Genomic DNA, 16,642 nt, shown 5'->3' with positions numbered 1-16,642 from the left:
AGGAGGGGGGGAAGAAGAATGGAGACAGGCATTAGTGTGGGCCCCGAGCCGTGGCCTTTGTCCCCCCAGCCCTGTGCTGCAGGTTCCCCATCCCCGTCCCCGGGAGATGCTGCTGCGATGGATGGGGTTCAGGGGTCCCCCTGCCCTGCACCCCGTCCCCTGGTGGGAGCGACTCTCACTTCACCCTGCAGGGTCTGAGAGCAGGAGAAGTTTTTTAGGCCACAGATGCCCAATTTCTCCCAGGAGTGACAGCACCAGCTGTCGGAAGAGACAGTCCTTCCAACCCATCCTGGGGAGAAGATCCCAAGGGGTGCCCCTCTGGGATGCAGCTTTCCCCCTCCTCAGGCTGGCTGCCTTCCAGCTCTCCCTTCCCCTAGCCTCTACCTGTGGGCCCCGCCCTCCCCCCCCAAGTCCAAGCCAGCTCGGCTCCTCCTCTTGTTTGTTCAGGGCAGAGGTGTCACGTGCCAGCTGTAGCCCCAGGATCCTCCTTTGCCCCTGGGAGCTATTCCGCTCTTGTTGCTCATATATAGCCTGAGTGTCCCTTTGGCACTCCCACCACTCCATCACATGCTGCTGCTGAAGGGTGTCCCACCCCCTCCTCCCGGGGGCCCCTCGAGGTTCCGCTCCCCCCTGGCCTGGGGATGGGGCATGGCACTGTCATGTGGGGTGGGGTGGGGGCAGGAGCTGATGCAGTGCTGTGAGGGCCATGGCCCTGGTGTCCTTGGGGCCATGGCCATGTGAGCATGTGGGGGGCCCTGGACACATATCTCTTACCCCCACCCCTCAAGCCCAGGGGTGTCCACCAGAGGGGGGTACCTACCTGTCGGTCCGCTCCCACGGTCCGGAGATCCCCGGGGGGCGGACGCCCTGCTGCTGCTCCGGGATGGCAGGAGGAGGATCTGAAGCCTGGATTCTGCAGAGGAGGAGCCCCCCTCCTCCTCCTCCTCCTCCTCCTGCTGCGATATCCCGGGGGTGGCCTCCGGGGGGGGGCCCCCGGGGTGCGGGGCTTGCCTCCAGGGCGGACTCCGTCTGCAGGGCCTGCTGGGGCTCGTCGGCCGAGGTGTCAAGGGTGGCCGGAGGGGAGGAGGTGTGCCGGGTGCCCAGGATGTCCCTGAGCTCCCTGTAAAAGGGGCAAGCGACGGGGGCAGCCCCAGATCGGCTGGCCGTATCCCGGGCCCGGGAGTAACCCTGAGGCAGCTCCTTCACCTTACTCCTGACGTGGTCAGGAGTGCGGGCAGGGTGACCCCGGGCAGCCAGGCCATTGGCCAGCCGAGCGAACGCATCCGCGTTCTGCCTCTTGTTCCCCATTACCTGGAGCACCTCCTCCTCGCTCCAGAGCCCCAGCAGGTCCCGCAGCTCGGCCTCCGTCCAGGAGGGGCCCCGCTGCCGCTTCCCAGCCTGGCTGCCCTTCTGGCTGGGCTGGCTGCCCTGGCTCCCCTTGGGGGGGGTCCCCTGGGGGCACTGGGGGGGCTGCCGGGCAGCCATTGCAGCTGGGTGGGGTGCTGAGGTAGGTGCAGGCTGGCCGCGTGTGCAGGCTGCAGCCTGCACGTTCCCTCAGCTTCCTGCACAGGAAGGGAGGGGGAGGGGACCTTTAAGGGGCCGCTCCATGCGGCCACCAGTGAGCTGAGGGGCTGGAGAGAGCGTCTCTCAACCCCCAAGCTGATGGCCGCCATGGAGGACCCGGCAATTTCTACGTTGCGGTACGCGGATCGTCTACACGGTCCCTACTTCGACGTTGAACGTCGAAGTAGGGCGCTATTCCGATCCCCTCATGAGGTTAGCGACTTCGACGTCTCGCCGCCTAACATCGAAGTTAGTGCCGCTACTTCGAAGTAGCGTGCACGTGTAGACGCGGCTTATGTGTGTTAAAGTTGTAATTTGCACAAAAGTTTTTGCATGAGCTCCCTAGATAAAAAAAAAACAAACTTTCATTTTGGCATTCCTTTTAGAAACTCTGAGCTGAAGCGTGTCCGGCATGGCTAAAATCCTCAAAGTCCTAAATGAGGCTCCCTCTCACCCACGTCATATCAATTCCCTACTGGTGCAGAAGGCACCGTCCTCTGGAAGTTAAGGTGCAGGATGTGGTCCTCCTATTCAGGGCACTGTTGTATGGGATACATTAGATGTGCAAACCAATAACATCTGAGTCATTATAAGAATATTAGGAATCTCATGGTTCTGCAACACACAGGGGTAGGGTAGTAAAATATAATGCACAGGGACTTTCCATTTCTTGCATACCTGTACTACAGAAAAGAGACAGTTCTCTCCATCATGACCTGGTGGGTAATGATGTGGTGAGGTCACGAACTGTTGGTCTGCAGCTATGCAGATTTTGCACAATGGCTGTGACCTCAACTAAAACACATCTAGCTATGGTAAGAGTTGAGCACCTGTGCTCCACACACTGAGAGCAAAATCCGTTCTCTTGCAGCCTATTGTGATAAACCCGGTGGTAGACCCTTACCTGGAAGCTTCCGGAGCCTTCTAGAAGGACAGTATACTGGGTGGTGGGCCTAATGCATTTCTGTTTCCTGTCTAGGCCCAGACCTTCATTGGTCAGATAGGCCCCGTGCTCCCTATAAAAGGCTCCCCATCTGGTAGCAGGGGGGAAGGTTTTGGGAGGTGCACCAGAGGAGCACGAGCACGAGCACAGTGAAAAGGTACCACAGGGAAGCGGTGGGCAAAGTGGCACAAGGCGAGGCTACTACTTTGGGGCAGGGGTAAAGGTCCTGCTGGTTGCCTCTTGTTCTCATAGGGACCCTGGGCCGGAGTCCATGGTAGAGGGTGGGTCTGGACCCCCCCCACCCTTCCACCGAGGGATCACTTTACTGGAGCAGGCGTGGGCCTGCAAGGGGACTGGTATTATTCTCCCTGTACTGGTCCTGCCTATAATGAGGATGGCTTGCTAAGCGGAGACCCCTGCCTTTGGAAGGGCCTGGGCAAAAGGGGGGCCTCCGTGAGTCTCTGAGGCAGCACAGATCCACCAGGAAGCACAGGGACTCACAGAGGCTGACAAGGGACTTAGTCACACTATATATGTATAGTCTCAAGGTTCAGTTACCTACCTCAGGATACAAATGTCAAAATTATTTTGGTTATTCCAAGAGTAATCACTGAATGGCTATAAAAGCCTAAATATAATGTTTAACACCCACACAATCCTTCCAAAAACTCGCAAAATTTAACCACCCCCCCAAAAAACTCCACTTGACCACTTTGCATAAACATACTGGCTGAGAGCAAAAATGTGAAGTTTTTAAAGCCTGTGTTACTGATTTAACGTATCATTGTGCAGCACCATCAAGGCTGATTTGGGTTTCTGGACAGCAGTGGATTTAACTAATCTACAGGAGAGTTGAAATCTAAAATGCACATGACTACAGAGATTCTTCTATCCAGTCTCTAGGTATGACCCAAGCTAGCTCTACGCTCATCTGTGATTTTAGGTATGTCAGTTGCGTACTTAAAATCAACTTTTCAGCTGTCAACTTTCATCCCTGTCTTCACATCAGAAGGTCGATGGGAGTGCTCCTTCCATTGACCTTCCTCAACCCTCCCAGCTCTCGGGGAGTTCTGGGGTCTACATTGGCCTGGGAAGGCGCCATTTTGTGCGTGCACCCTGGAAGTTCAAACCTAAGTGGTTGATCTTCCATGATCTGTGTAGATGTAGCCCCAGTCATTTTTACAGATGTTTGGTTATTACAGATGTGAGGTCACAAATGGGTGTGATAGCTTTTTGAATGATAAAAGCTTTTTGCAGGTAAAAGCCAATTGTGGACAAACAGATTTTATTGCATTGAGTGCAATGAAAAGCATTTTCCTTTTGTTGGCAGCTAACCTTTTTTTTTTTAACTCTTTTTGTTTGAATATTGAGAGCCACTGGCTGTGTCTACACTAGCTCCCAACTTTGAAGGGAGCATGGTAAGTAGGGTGTTGGGAGATTACTCATGAAGTGCTGTTGCCACGGGGGAGAATTAGCTTAACGAAGTGCTGCATATGCACCGCAGTACTTCATGAGTAATCTCCTGACACCCTACTTACCATGCTCCCTTCAAAGTTGGGAGGTAGTGTAGACGCAGCCACTGTTTATCATGCTCTGAGATGCCTGTCTCCAGACTGGATTGCCAACTTGAACAATATTTTGCTTGGTCTTCCCAAGTCTGTGGCTCAATACCAAAGCATTTTAGGTGTCTTGAAACCTAAGTTTTGGGTGCCATCTGTCTTTGGTCCTCCTTCAACTGACCAGGTAAGATGTCTTTAGGAAGTCTTGCATCCTGTGCACATGATCTAACTAATGAAGATGGTTGAGCTTGATCATAGCTGTCAGGCTGGAGATTTGTGTCCTCATTAGTACTTCTTCCCTGGATTGGATCTCAGGCAACATAGATGGAAGCTATTGAGTCTCTTCTTGCCTGCTATATGAGATCCATGCCTCACTGCCTTAAAAGAGGATGCTGACTATGCAGATTTTATAAGCCAAGAACTTAATCTTTGTCATAAGCTTGTTCTTCTACGCTTGTTTTGTGAGACGACCAAAGTTGGTATCTGCCTTCCCAATACGTGTGTCCAGCTCTTCATCCAACGACAAATTCTTGTTAAAAGTAGCTCCGAGCTAACAAAACAAGTCCATGATTTGGAGACTGGTATTGATGAGTATAATGGAAGTCTGGCATTCTGTGTCTTGCTCCATGATTACTGTCTTTTTCATACTAATGATGAATGAGAAAGGTTGACATGATTGTTGGAGACAATTTGCAAGGAGAACTTTGCCATGAAAGACCAGAGCAGTGTCATCAGCATAAAGGAATTCTCTCAGAACAATTTTTCACACCTTAGCCTTCACATTCAGTCTAGCCAAGCTGAACAGCTTGCCATCAGTTCGTGTATGAAGACAAACATCATCTTCTATATTTCTAAATTCATAGCTCAAAAGTACTGAGAAGAATATTTCAAACAGTGTAGATGCCAAGACATATCTTTACTCTACTTTTTATCTCAAATCTTTTAGAGGAGTTTCCTTCCAGTTGCACTGTGCTTTGCAAATGATCATAGAAAGATTTTATTATGCCAAGGAACTTTGAGGGGCATCGAATGTTTTGAAGTATTTTATACAGACCAGATATACTAATCATATCAAAAGCTTTGTTCAGGTCAACAAAGGCAATAAAAATACTTTCCCCTGTTCTCTACTTTTCTTCTGTAGTAAGTGAAGAGAGTATATTTTATCTGCTGTAGATCTATCTGCTCAATTCCACATTATGTCTCTGGGTAGACCCTTTCAGCTAGTACTTGTCTCCTTTGCTTTTGTAAAGGGTAATGATGTTTGTGTCATGCAAGTCCTGAGGAACTTTTCCTTCTTTCCAACACTGAGGCTACGTCTACACGTGAAGCCTACATCGAAGTAGCCTATTTCGATGTGGCAACATAGAAATAGGCTATTTCGATGAATAGCGTCTACACGTCCTCCAGGGCCGGCAACGTCGATGTTCAACTTCGACGTTGCGCAGCCCAACATCGAAATAGGCGCAGCGAGGGAACGTCTACACGCCCAAGTAGCACACATCGAAATAGGGATGCCAGGCACAGCTGCAGACAGGGTCACCGGGCGGACTAGCGCTTCCGGGGCAACAGCTAGCCGCTCCCTTAAAGGGCCCCTCCCAGACACATGCAGCCTGCACAGCACGCGGTCTGAGGAGCCATAGGCACACAGACCCTGGGCGCCGTAGTCATGGACCCCCAGCAGCAGCAGCAGCAGCAGCAGCAGCAGCAGCAGCAGCAGCCAGAGGTCCACCCAGCCCTCCCGGCAGGAGCAGGGCTTGCCCTGCTCCGTGCCATGCGGGAGGCAGCTGAGCACCTCCTTGCCACAGAGAAGGAGATGCCCCCAGGGCAGCAAGGCTCAACCCCTACCCCTGCAGCACCCCGCCCCCCCCCCCCGCCTCACACGCTGGCGGCTGTGGAGCTACCCCACCAGCACCGACTGGTGGGAGTGGCTGGTGCGTGGGGAGTGGGACGACGACCGCTGGCTCAGGAACTTCAGGATGAGCTGGCAGACATTTCTGGAGCTGTGCCAGTGGCTCACCCCCGCACTCAGGCACCAGGACACCGCCATGCGGCGTGCCCTCACAGTGGAGAAACGGGTCGGCATCGCTGTCTGGAAGCTGGCCACTCCAGACAGCTACCGATCCGTGAGCCAGCAGTTTGGTGTCGGCAAGGCCACCGTCGGGGCTGTCTTCATGGAGGTAAGCGACCCCACGGGGGGAGGGCAGGGCAGGGCAGGGGGGCCAGGGCAGGGCAGGGCAGCCAGGGCAGGGGGGCCACGGTAGGGCAGGGCAGGGCACGGGAGGCCAGGGCAGGGCAGGGCAGGGCAGGGCAGGGCAGGGCCACGCACACCCTGCTCACCCCTCATTGGTGCTGTCCCATGTGCTTTCTCTGCAGGTCGTGCATGCCATCAACGCCATGCTCCCGCACAGGCTCGTGAGGCTGGGGGACCCAGATGCCACCATCGCTGCCTTTGCCACCCTGGGCTTCCCCAACTGCTTCGGGGCTCTGGATGGGACTCACATCCCCATCCGCGCCCCGCATCACAGTGGAGGACGATACCTGAATCGAAAGGGCTACCATTCTGTCGTCCTGCAGGCCTTGGTGGACAGCCGGGGACGTTTCCAGGACATTTATGTGGGCTGGCCTGGCAGCACCCACGACGCCCGGGTTTTCCGGAACTCGGGCCTGTGCCGCCGGCTGGAGGCGGGAACCTACATCCCCCAGCGGGAAATCCCTCTGGGGGACACCACCATGCCCTTCTGCGTCATCGCAGATACGGCCTACCCCCTCCGGCTGTGGCTCATGCACCTCTACACGGGCCATCTCTCCGCTAGCCAGGAGCGCTTCAACCAGCGCCTGAACCACACGCGCCAGGTGGTGGAGCGCTCATTTGGCTGCCTGAGGGGACCCTGGAGATGTCTCCTGACCCGCCTGGATGCAGGCCCCAACAACATCCCCCAGATTGTGGGTGCCTGCTGCGCCCTGCACAATTTGGTAGAGAGCAAGGGGGACACCTTTTTCCAGGGCTGGGCTGCGGAGGCTGGCAGGGCAGACGTCCAGCCACCTGCTGCCCCAAGTCGGCAGGTGGACCCTGAGGGGACCCGGGTCCGGGAGGCCCTGCGGGCCCACTTTGATGAAGAGGCCGCGGGGTGAACTCTGCCCAGGCCCACTACTGCCCACCCCTTCCTCCCCCACACTCCTGCCCCAACGCCTACACCATGGAGCACCCCACCGCACCCCCCTCCCACTTGTCCTGGACAAATGACAGCACGCACTTGTGGCTGAACGTAAACTTTTTTTTTTCTTTCCGAACCTTTTTTTTTTATGACTGTAAATAAATATTTGAACCACCAACCAAAAACTATGTACAAACGTTGAACAAAAGCAATATGTACAAAAATAAAACAATACAAAGAAACAACTGTCCTCAATAATAAAAAGAAAACCAGGGAGGATAAAGGGGAGAACTATTTACATGGGGGGGACGGGGCAAACTGGGGGCCGAAAACCACAGGGTCCAACTATATACAAGGGGGGGGCCACGTCCCGGGCCCCTCGCCCCTATAGCCCGGCACCGGGCGTTGGCGGCCGGGAGACCCGCCGCGGTCGCAGCCTGGTCCGTGGCTGGGTGGGAGCGGGCCGGACCGGAAGGTACGGAGGCCGGTGAGTGTCAGGTGGCTCCAGGGGTCCCTCGGCGCTCCGGCCCTCGCCGGTGGGTGGCGGGGCGACGGCGGACGGGATGGCGACGGGCGGAGCAGCTGGTGGTGGGGCTGCAGGAGCAGGCAGGGCGGGCGATGTTGCAGCCGGCACGGCATGGGGGGCCAGGTAGTCCACTAAGCGGTTAAATGTGTCCATGTAGGCCCCCCATGCCTCCTGGCGCCAGGCTAGCGCCCGCTCCTGCAGCTGCAGGTGCTGCTCCGCGACCTCCAGCTGCCGACGGTGGATGGCCAGCAGCTGGGGGTCCGTCGCCATCGGCGGTTGGTGGCGCGGGGTCCGCCGTCTAGCCCGCCGTGGGGCCGGTCGGTCCTTGGCCGAGGGGCTGGCCTGGAGCGATGGTCCCGGAGGGCTCTCCGGGACGACTGACGCCTCGCCGGCGCTCTCTTCCGGTCCTTCTGATGGTGCAGGTGCAGGACACAGGAGAGGAGGGGGGGAAGAAGAATGGAGACAGGTGTTAGTGTGGGCCCTGAGCCGTGGCCTTTGTCCCCCCAGCCCTGTGCTGCAGGTTCCCCATCCCCATCCCCGGGAGATGCTGCTGTGATGGATGGGGTTCAGGGGTCCCCCTGCCCTGCACCCCGTCCCCTGGTGGGAGCGACTCTCACTTCACCCTGCAGGGTCTGAGAGCAGGAGAAGTTTCTTAGGCCACAGATGCCCAATTTCTCCCAGGAGTGACAGCACCAGCTGTCGGAAGAGACAGTCCTTCCAACCCATCCTGGGGAGAAGACCCCAAGGGGTGCCCCTCTGGGATGCAGCTTTCCCCCTCCTCAGGCTGGCTGCCTTCCAGCTCTCCCTTCCCCTAGCCTCTACCTGTGGCCCCCGCCCTCCCCCCCCAAGTCCAAGCCAGCTCGGCTGCTCCCTCCTGTTTGTTCAGGGCAGAGGTGTCATGTGCCAGCTGTAGCCCCAGGATCCTCCTTTGCCCCTGGGAGCTATTCCGCTCTTGTTGCTCATATGTAGCCTGAGTGTCCCTTTGGCACTCCCCCCACTCCATCACATGCTGCTGCTGCGGGGTGTCCCACCCCGTCCTCCCGGGGGCCCCTCGAGGTTTCGCTTCCCCCTGGCCCGGGGATGGGGCATGGCACTGTCATGCGGGGTGGGGGCGGGGAAGGGGCTGATGGATGCAGTGCTGTGAGGGCCATGGCCCTGGTGTCCTTGGGGCCATGGCCATGTGAGCATGTGGGGGGCCCTGGACACATATCTCTTACCCCCGCCCCTCAAGCCCAGGGGTGTCCACCAGAGGGGGGTACCTACCTGTCGGTCCGCTCCCACGGTCCGGAGATCCCCGGGGGTCGGAGGCCCTGCTGCTGCTCCGGGATGGCAGGAGGAGGATCTGCAGGCTGGATCCTGTGGAGGAGGAGCCCTCCTCCTCCTCCTCCTGCCGCAATGTCCCGGGGGTGGCCTCCGGGGGGGGGCCCCGGGGTGCGGGGCTTGCCTCCGGGGCGGACTCCGTCTGCAGGGCCTGCTGGGGCTCGTCGGCCGAGGTGTCAAGGGTGGCTGGAGGGGAGGAGGTGTGCCGGGAGCCCAGGATGTCCCTGAGCTCCCTGTAAAAGGGGCAAGTGACGGGGGCGGCCCCAGATCGGCTGGCCGCATCCCGGGCCTGGGAGTAACCCTGCTGCAGCTCCTTCACCTTACTCCTGACGTTGTCAGGAGTGCGGGCAGGGTGACCCCGGGCAGCCAGGCCATCGGCCAGCCTAGTGAACGCATCCGCGTTCCGCCTCTTGCTCCCCATTACCTGGAGCACCTCCTCCTCGCTCCAGAGCCCCAGCAGGTCCTGCAGCTCGGCCTCCGTCCAGGAGGGGCCCTGCTGCCGCTTGCCAGCCTGGCTGCCCTGGCTTCCCTTGGGGGGGGTCCCCTTGGGGCGCTGGGGGTCTGCCCGCCAGCCATCACAGCTGTGTGGGGCTGAGGGTGGTGCAGGCTGGCCGCGTGTGCAGGCTGCAGCCTGCACATTCCCTCAGCTTCCTGCAGAGGAAGGGAGGGGGAGGGGACCTTTAAGGGGCCGCTCAATGCGGCCACCAGTGAGCTGAGGGGCTGGAGAGAGCGTCTCTCAACTCCCCAGCTGATGGCCGCCATGGAGGACCCGGCAATTTCGACGTTGCGGGACGCAGATCGTCTACACGGTCCCTACTTTGACGTTGAACGTCGAAGTAGGGCGCTATTCCGATCCCCTCATGAGTTTAGCGACTTCGACGTCTCGCCGCCTAACGTCGAAGTTAACTTCGAAATAGCACCCGATGTGTGTAGCCACGATGGGCGCTATTTCGAAGTTAGTGCCGCTACTTCGAAGTAGCATGCACGTGTAGACACAGCTTGAAAGAGGTTATATAGATGAAATAGTGAAGTTGGTTTCCCATATTTGAGTAGTTGTGCTGGAGCGCCATCTTTAACTATTGCTTTTCCAGTAATAAGAGTGTCTAAAGCTTTATCTAGCTCTTCAATGCTTGCTTGTTGATTAAGCTTGATTAGTATAGCAAATTTTAAGGTATCTTCATCTGCATTACCAGTAATGTTTTTATTAGCAGAGCACAGCTTTAAATAATGTTCCACTCAGTGTGATATCTGCTGTGATTTGTCTGTGAAGGAGTAACCATCTTTAGATTTGAGAGGCACGCCTTTGGATATCATTGGTCTGAGGGTTCTTTTAATGCTGTCATACGTGGTTTGCAGATTTGCGACATCTTCTGCAGATTGTATACTGTGGCACAGATTTACCCAGAACTCGTCAGCACATTTCCTAAAAGATTTCTGCAATGAGCCTTTTGCTTTTCACAGGTTTGTTAAAGTTAAAGGCATTGGCTTCTCAATATGAAATGCATTACCTTCTTTCTTTGCTTGAATGAATGGTTGCAAGTCCTGTTCATAATATTCAAACTAAACTTGTTTCTTGTTTTTTAGGACCAAATGTATTTATTCCAATTTCATAAATCATTTTCTTTGGGGATTTCCACATTTCTCTGCATCACCTTCATCATTTCTAGGTAAGCACTGGAGGGATTTGTTAAACACAGTTTAGGATCACACAGTTTCAGAACATTTATTCAAATACAGTCTTCATTCTTAGTTTTATGTATCAATTTAGGGCATATTTTTACTCTGCTATTCATCAGTAAATGGTCTATCATCATTTGTGGTATAATAAGAGAGCTGAAGATCTCATTTTGAATCAGCCCCATATCAAGTTGGTGCCTGTGTCCAGATCTTGTATGCCACCAGGATACTTTGTGCTGAGGTTTGCCACAAAAATAGGTATTTGTTACCTAAAGTTACCCGTCTTTTCCTATTCCCATTTTTTCTAATTTGTGGTGTCATACACAAGGCTAGGCTTCATGTCTAAATATATCATCTTGTTTCGATCACTTGAAAGTAATCAGATTTTGATATTCGGATTTTTCTGGCAGTCAGAAGTAGTAAACTGATCAAGGACTCAAATTAGAAACCACAAGGTTCATCACAATGAAAATTTAGATCACTTGGGCTCTGTCTACACTTGCCCCCTTCTTTGAAGGGGGCATGGAAATCAGGGTGATGGGAGATTACTAATGAAGTTCTGCAATGCATATGCAGTGCTTCATTAGGCAAATTCTCCCATGTGGCAACTTTGAAGTGTCAAACTTCAGAGTGCCGGCATGCTGTGTAGCCGTGGTCACTTCAAAGTGCCCACTCTACTTCAAAGTGCCTTTACTCCCTTGGGATGTGGCCATACTAGCCCCTCCTTATGGGGGGGGCTATCATAATGGGACACTTCGGAATATACTAACGAGGCACTGCTATGAATATGCAGCACCTCATTAGCATAATGGTGACCTTGCGCACTTTGAAACTGCTGGTTTTGAAATGCACGCTGCCCATGTAGCCAGGGGCCTTTCAGAATGGCCCCCTGATTTCAAAAGCCCCTTCTTCCCATTTGGTTTTGGGAAGGGGCCTTCAAAATCGGGGGTAGTTTTGAAAGGCCCCTGGCTGTACAGGCAGCATACGATTCGAAACTAGCAGTTTTGAAGCATGTGCAGCTGCTATTATGCTAACGAGGTGCTGCATATTCATAGCAGCACCTCATTAGCATATTCTGAAGTGCCACCTTAACATAGCCCGTCTGGTGTGGCCACAACCCCAAGGAATAAAGGCACTTAGAAGTAGCGCGGGCACTTTGAAGTGCCCGCAGCTACATGGCATGCCGGCACTTTGAAGTTTGGCACTTCCAAGCTGCTGTGGGGGAGAATTTGCCTAATGAATTGCTGCATATGCATCTCAGCACTTCATTAGTAATCTCCCATCACCCTGATTACCGTACCCCCTTCGAAGAAGGTGGCAAGTGTAGACATAGCCTTGGGTTTCCGCTATTTAATCTTTGTGCTTTATGAGGAGAGGCTAGAGAGACTGGGACTTTTCAGCCTAGAAAAGAGGAGACTGAGAGGCAATATGATAGAGGTATATAAAATCATGAATGGTGTGGAGAAAGTGAATACAGAAAAGTTATTTACTTGTTCCCATAATATAAGAACTAGAGGACACCAAATGAAATTAATGGGTAGTAAGTTCAAAACTAATAAGAGTTGTTCTTCACACAGCGCACAGTCAACCTGTGGAACTCCTTACCAGAGGATGCTGTGAAGGCCAGGACTCTAAGGCTACATCTACACATGAAGCCTACATCGAAGTAGCCTATTTCAATGTGGCGACATCGAAATAGGCTATTTCGATGAATAACGTCTACACGTCCTCCAGGGCTGGCAATGTCGATGTTCAACATCGACGTTGCGCAGCACCACATCGAAATAGGCGCAGCGAGGGAACGTCTACACGCCACAGTAGCACACATCGAAATAAGGGTGCCAGGCACAGCTGCAGACAGGGTCACAAGGCGGACTCAACAGCCAGCCGCTCCCTTAAAGGGCCCGTCCCAGACACACTTGCACTAAACAGCACAAGATCCACAGAGCCGACAATGAGTTGCAGACCCTGTGCATGCAGCATGAATCCCCCGCTGCAGCAGCAGCAGCCAGAAGCCCTGGGCTAAGGGCTGCTGCACACGGTGACCATAGAGCCCCGCACGGGCTGGAGAGACAGCGTCTCTCAACCCCCCAGCTGATGGCTGCCATGGAGGACCCCACAATTTCGAAGTTGCGGGACGCGGATCGTCTACACGGTCCCTACTTCGACATTGAACGTCGAAGTAGGGCGCTATTCCGATCCCCTCATGAGGTTAGCGACTTCGACGTCTCGCCGCCTAATGTCGAAGTTAACTTCGAAATAGCGCCCGACGCGTGTAGCCGCGACGGGTGCTATTTCGAAGTTAGTGCCGCTACTTCGAAGTAGCGTGCACGTGTAGACACAGCTTAACAGGGTTTAAAAAGAGCTCGATAAATATTTGGAGGTTAGGTCCATAGATGGCTATTAGCAAGGGGTAAGGTATGGTGACTAGCCTTTTGTCGAAGGTGGGAGAAGGATGGCAGGAGACAAATCGCTTGATCATTGTCTTTGGTTCACCTCCTCTGGGGCACCTGGCATTGGCTACTGTCAGCAGACAGAATACTGGACTAGATGGACCTTTGGTCTGACCCAGTGTGGCCGTTCTTATGTTCGTATCCCTCAGGCATAGGAACAGCAATGACCAAAGGTCTTCAGTTCTTACTTGTCAAAGCAAATAGTAATTACAAACGCTATGAGTGCAAGTACAACTGTGCATACAAACATTTGCACACATTTTGTACAAAGCTATTTATTAACTTCACAAACAGCACACGGCTATTCATTAACTGCAAACATGAACCCGTATCTCTGTGGAGAGTGCTGAGCTACACTTTTCTGGGATTAAGAAGCAGAACAATGTGGACTTGAGACCAGAAAAAAAAAAGTAAAGAATTACCTGAATTTACAACCTGAATAAATTGATTATTTTTAAGGTAGTGGAGCAGAGACAGTGACAGTATTTCAAAGCAGCAGAGATTTTCTATTTTGCTCATCAAGGAAGCTTAAACAGCTCAGTGTAAATGTTATATATCCTCTCTGATTTCATTTATATTTGAAATTAACTTCTGCGTAAACTTCATTAAAATAATATAGAGGAAAAACTTACCACTTTCATACCATTAGTCAATAGAGATAGCTGGGTCTAGAGTCCATAGAATATATTTCCCATTATTGAAACTGATTCTTTGGCAAGTCCCCACCTGTGTTTCGTTCTGTTGGGCTGGGCAGGAAACCAGTATCTGCAGTGGTATCTCTCTTTTAGTTCTGCTGATGATGATTAGTATTTTAGTGGAAAAGGGATTTGCAAGCTTCAGTGCGTCGTGAAAAATGTTTGTCATTTTGCTGCTTTTTTGAGAAGACTGAAAATGAGTATTCTCAGAGGTCCTTATGCTTCTTGGATACTAGCAGCACATTATCATTAATGCAAATTCCCTTAGCTCATGTGGATGTAAATCTGCCCCATCCTGGTGACAGTATATTACCACAGACTCCCTTTAGAAACAGATGTAGGTTCACTTTTGCCATGTGATCTAAAAGTGAAAGTGCCTTGGTACTGCCTGTTCACACTCATTCTAAGATGAATGAAGCAGAGTAGGATTACCGTATTTAAAGTTCAAAAAAGAGGACACCCCTGTGAGGGTGTGTATCTGTATCAGCATCTACCCACTCACCTTGTATTAATGTATTACATGTATAGTATATGTAATACATTAATACAAGGTGAGTGGGTAGATGCTGATACAGATATGCTTCCTCTCAAGGGTGTCCTGTTTTTTGAAAGGTCAAATATGGTAACCCTAGAACAGAGGCATAAAGAACATGAAGTAAGATTACAATATTTTAAAATGGGGTGACAATGCAGCTTGCTTAATTTATAATGGGCCTCCACTATGGGACAATAGGTTTCTTAAATGGGAAATTCAGTACATTTTCAGTGAATCAAGATACATTATCCTATACACAACCAAAATTATTTTTGTACCCATTAAAACATTTATGGGTGCACTCATGATTGTCTCTTACTTTGCTTTATAGTACTTGGTAGAGGAATTCTGGAAAGTTAACTTTCTTGGCTTTTGTTGATTTGTCAGGTGCTGGTGCAGCTTGATGCAGTGGCAGAAAAATAAAAGTTTATTTCTATTAGTGACCAGAGAACACACAGTGGCTGTGTCTACACGTGCCCCAAACTTCGAAATGGCCATGCAAATGGCCATTTCGAAGTTTACTAATGAAGCGCTGAAATGCATATTCAGCACTTCATTAGCATGCGGGCGGCAGCCGCGCTTCGAAATTGACGCTCCTTGCCGCCGCGTGGCGCGTCCAGACGGGGCTCCTTTTCGAAAGGATGCTGCCTACTGCGAAGTCCCCTTATTCCCATAAATAAAAGTTATTTATTCCCATAAATAAGGGGACTTCGAAGTAGGCGGCGTCCTTTCGAAAAGGAGCCCCGTCTGGACGCGCTGCGCGGCGGCAAGGAGCGTCAATTTCGAAGCGCGGCTGCCGCCCGCATGCTAATGAAGCGCTGAATATGCATTTCCGTGCTTCATTAGTAAACTTCGAAATGGCCATTTGCATGGCCATTTCGAAGTTTGGGGCACGTGTAGACACAGCCGTGTAGACACAGCCAGTGGGAGCAAATAAGGAACAGTCAGTTCAGCCTGCTCTTTTGGACACAAACGAACAAAATTTGCTACGGTTGTGTTTACAATTAGCAGCAAAGTGACAAGCAGATTAACAGATCTTTGCATGGATGTGACTGGGAGCATCACTTAGACACACTGTTTTAAATTAACTGTAAAAAGAAATAAATCTTTTACGGTTACTTGCCACCTTTTAAACTTTGTATCTTCAATGAGAGGAACTGAGAACAAGAAAGCTCCTTAATAAGAGAAATTGAGAGCCACCCCAAGAGCACAACTAAACTATAAAGGGAAGTTAAGCAGGCATTTTGGTGTCTAAATCATTGGGCCAAATCATCTCTCCTTCTGAGTCAATTGCAAGTCTGTCTCTTCTGTAGGAACAAGATATTTCCTCAAACTACAATCCTTATTTGGGTTAAAAACTTCTGAAGTCCATGAGTTTAATAAGGGCAGGATTTGGCTCACTCTATTTTTTGTTTGCTTTAATTTTAAGCATGTTAAATTACATTCTTTTAAAATGGCACCATTGTAGTCTAGATACGACGCTGTAAGTAGTGTACTTCTATATTTTAAACAAAAAAGTTTCTTAGCAATATGGGGCTAGATCCTTCAAGCATCATCCAACAAACTAGGCCTGTTGAAGTCAATGACTTCACTATATTCAGGAAACTATTGTATCATGAACGTTATTAAGCAGAATACTCTAGATTCCATTTTCATTATCACAGACACATTTATGCAGGTCTTTGTTATACTGCACTTTGCACTAAGGGCGTGCCTACATAGCTAGTTAGTGTACAGCAAGCCAAGGGGTGAGTCTACTGCACACAAGTTTTCTGCATGTTGACCGATTAAGTCACTATGTGGAGCCTGCTACCGTGACAACAAACTCCTGAAATTATTTGGGAGAAAAATGTGTTTTTTCCCTTGTTTCAGTTGCCTGTATGCATTACACAGCTCATTGCATCATTAGTTAGCTCCAATCCTGCCAATGTCCCATGTGGGTATGCCCGGCTGTTTCCCTGCAGAATTTCACTGATACTAATGAAGCTCTGTGGTGTAAAGGGACATCTCCATCTAGAATAATTTGCTGTTTTAGTGGTGTCAGCCCCAGTTGTTTGTGAGGATCTTTCTCACAGCAAAGAAGAAATGAAGACCTAAGAATGGTGTGAAACGAGACTGAAAACCACAGAAAAGACAGGAGCACTGAGGTTGGAAGTGCATTAACAAACTATCTTAACAATGTGTTTTAAGTGTCTAAAGTGCAAGACGAGAAAAGA

Source organism: Carettochelys insculpta, chromosome 2 (assembly GCF_033958435.1).
Source record: "Carettochelys insculpta isolate YL-2023 chromosome 2, ASM3395843v1, whole genome shotgun sequence".
Classification (NCBI taxonomy): domain Eukaryota; kingdom Metazoa; phylum Chordata; order Testudines; family Carettochelyidae; genus Carettochelys; species Carettochelys insculpta.
This window is presented reverse-complemented; position numbering follows the sequence as displayed.